General features: G+C 55.0%; 1 protein-coding gene across 1 annotated transcript in view; it reads left to right on the forward strand.

Annotated features, from left to right (window-relative positions):
- The first annotated feature begins 2,204 nt into the window (after positions 1–2,204).
- Positions 2,205–3,559, forward strand: part of IDE (insulin degrading enzyme) — a 123,758-nt gene continuing 122,403 nt past the window's right edge. The window contains exon 1 of the mRNA XM_068258893.1: positions 2,205–2,406. The gene's annotated coding sequence lies outside the window, so the exon portion shown is untranslated. The remainder of the gene's footprint in view (positions 2,407–3,559) is intronic.

Raw genomic sequence — 3,559 nt, forward strand, 5'->3', positions numbered from 1 at the left:
GTTGCCCCAGTATGGCTAGTACAGTTGCCCCAGTATAGCTAGTAGAGTGCCCAGTAAAGCTAGTATAGTGCCCAGTAAAGCTAATAGAGTGCCCAGTGTAGCTAGTATAGTGCCCAGTATGGGTAGGTAGTGCCCCAGTATAGCTAGTATGCCCCAGTATAGTTAGTATGCCCCAGTATAGTTAGTATGCCCCAGTATAGCTAGTATAGTGCCTCAGTATAGCTAGTATGCCCCAGTATAGCTAGTAAAGCCCCAGTATAGCTAGTATAGTGCCCCAGTATAGCTAGTATAGTGCCCCAGTATAGCTAGTAAAGCCCCAGTACAGCCAGTATAGTGCCCAGTATAGCTAGTAAAGCCCCAGTACAGCCAGTATAGTGCCCAGTATAGCAAGTATAGTGCCTCAGTATAGCTAGTATGCCCCAGTACAGCCAGTATAGTGCCCACTACGCCTAGTATAGTGCCCAGTATAGCAAGTATAGTGCCCCAGTATAGCTAGTATAGTGCCCCAGTATAGCTAGTATAGTGCCCCAGTATAGCTAGTATAGTGCCCCAGTATAGCTAGTATAGTGCCCCAGTATAGCTAGTATAGTGCCCAGTATAGCTAGTATAGTGCCCCAGTATAGCAAGTATAGTGCCCCAGTATAGCAAGTATAGTGCCCCAGTATAGCAAGTATAGTGCCCCAGTATAGCAAGTATAGTGCCCCAGTATAGCAGCACACACCTCCTCCCCCCCCCCCCCCCCCCCCCCCCGCGGCCGCCGCTGCAGTTACCTTGGCCAGCGGTCTCTCTTATTCCCCTCTCTCTCTCTCTTCCCAGAGTGTGAGTAACAGCGCGCCCTACGGCTGCTGTGATAGAGAGGGAGGAAGCAGGAAGGTGAGAGCGGTTCCCATAGTAACGGCGCGCCGCTACAGGAAGCCGCTCTTTCTCTCCTGTTTTCCTCCCTCTCTATCACAGCAGCCGCAGGGCGCGCTGTTGTGACACACACTGGGAAGAGAGAGAAGGGAGAATATAAGAGACCACGCGGCCGCCAGAGGTAACGGAGCGGCGGCCGCGGAGGGGGCGGGGCGGGCAGACAAGAGGACAGTCCCGCGGCCCAACTGGAAACATCCTGCGGACCACCAGTGGGCCGCGGACCACAGGTTGGGGATCCCTGCCTTAAGGTACTCCCATACATCTAGCGACTTGGTGGCGACCGACCATCCGATTCAATAATTATTATCGAATTCGATGAAAAAAGGTGCTGCCAAGAGCATGCCCAATCGACAATGTGACCATTTATAGGCCGATCATGATGATCGGACATGTTGCAAGATGTCTGGCCGTCATGGTCAATTGGGTGCACAGCGGCAATGGTGAGCAATATTAGGATGAACGACGAAACCCCCAATGCTGCCCCTCTAATGTTCAAACTGCAACTCGCCCCCCCCCCCCCCCCCCCCCAACTACCTGTCCGCATCCGTCGCTGGTTCTGGGTGCCATTCTCCATCCATACACATGTATAGTGCACTGGGAAGGGGGGCGGGACTCGAGGCGCATATGGCATCACAAGGCCTATTCCGGCCCAGGGACGTAGCAATAGGGGTTGAAGAGGTAGCGACCACATTGGGGCCCTCCCTCAACTACAATATTAGCTCTCTATTGGTCCTGTGCTGGTAATAATCACTTTTATAGATGCTTTGAATAGTGGTAATCATTAACAAACGGTTCCCCATCCCCTTCTTGCACCTCTAATACGGTGGATGACCTCAGCAGGTTTTGATGAGTTCTTGGGAGGGGGCCCAATGTGAAACTCACCCCGGGGCCCGAGCTCCATAGCTATGCCACTGTCCGGACCGATTTCAGCATGCCGTTGATCTGTAATCACCCTGTGGTGTATGGGCAGGCAACAGATCTCTCCCGGATCAGATTTTGACCAGAGTTCCGTCTCTTTGTCGATCTGCCCATACATCGTTTGATGTATGGGCACCTTTAATAAACGAAGGTAACCCCATCCCCGGCCCCCACATATCCCCCGCAGCGCGCAGCTCCGTAATCAGACACTTCCCGGCGGTCACACTTCCTGTTGACTGAAGTACGGGCGCTATACGGCCAGGCCCCACCGCATATCAGGGGCCTGGCTCTGCCCGGGAGAGCGACGCGTCCATCCCGTCCTATAGCGGAACAGCGCGCAGCTCCAGGCATGCCCAGTGCGCAGAAGAGCGGCTTGGTGCGGGGGGCGGGCCCTAAGGGTCAGGCTGAGGTGACAGGAGGAGGGGCTCTCTGGCTCCTCCTCCTCCTGTGCTGTGTGCCGGGCCATGTTGCAGGGTTTCCGCCGCCTGGCCAGCTGCGTTTGGGTTCAGCGATCTCTGCCGGCAGCGGGGTAAGAAGGGAGACTCGGTCCGCAACGTCTTCTGTCTCCACTCAGCGGTATGTCCTGCTCACCCCTCCCCCCCCTACAGCGTGACTCAGCAGCGGCAGGTCTGGGGACACCGTGCATGGCCTGTCTGTGTACTGGCCTCACTGCTTACAGGGACACCTGAGCCTTTATAACTGCCACCCAGTGCCAGGGACACCTGAGCCTTGATAACTGCCACCCAGTGCCAGGGACACCTGAGCCTTGATAACTGCCACCCAGTGCCAGGGACACCCTAGATACAGAGCTTCTATCAGCCCCCAGTGCCAGGGACACCTGAGCCTTTATAACTGCCACCCAGTGCCAGGGACACCTGAGCCTTGATAACTGCCACCCAGTGCCAGGGACACCCGAGATACAGCGCTTATATCAGCCCCCAGTGCCAGGGACACCCGAGCCTTTATAATTGCTACCCAGTGCCATGGACACCCGATATACTCTGCACATATCTGCCCCCAGTGCCAGGGACACCTGAGATGTTACAGAGCACATATCAGTCCCCAGTGCCAGGGACACCTGAGATGTTACAGAGCACATATCAGCCCCCAGTGCCAGGGACACCCGAGATGTTACAGTGCACATATCAGCCCCCAGTGCCAGGGACGCCCGAGATATTACAGAGCACATATCAGCCCCCAGTGCCAGGGACAACTGAGATATTACAGAGCACATATCAGCCCCCAGTGCCAGGGACAGCTGATATATTACAGAGCACATATCAGCCCCCAGTGCCAGGGACAACTGAGATATTACAGAGCACATATCAGCCCCCAGTGCCAGGGACACCCGAGATATTACAGAGCACATATCAGCCCCCAGTGCCAGGGACAACTGAGATATTACAGAGCACATACCAGCCCCCAGTGCCAGGGACAACTGAGATATTACAGAGCACATATCAGCCCCCAGTGCCAGGGACAGCTGAGATATTACAGAGCACATATCAGCCCCCAGTGCCAGGGACAACTGAGATATTACAGAGCACATATCAGCCCCCAGTGCCAGGGACAACTGAGATATTACAGAGCACATATCAGCCCCCAGTGCCAGGGACAACTGAGATATTACAGAGCACATATCAGCCCCCAGTGCCAGGGACAACTGAGATATTACAGAGCACATATCATCCCCCAGTGCCAGGGACACCGGAGATATTACAGAGCACAT

The sequence above is a fragment of the Hyperolius riggenbachi genome, chromosome 10, assembly GCF_040937935.1.
Source record: "Hyperolius riggenbachi isolate aHypRig1 chromosome 10, aHypRig1.pri, whole genome shotgun sequence".
In the NCBI taxonomy this organism is placed as follows: domain Eukaryota; kingdom Metazoa; phylum Chordata; class Amphibia; order Anura; family Hyperoliidae; genus Hyperolius; species Hyperolius riggenbachi.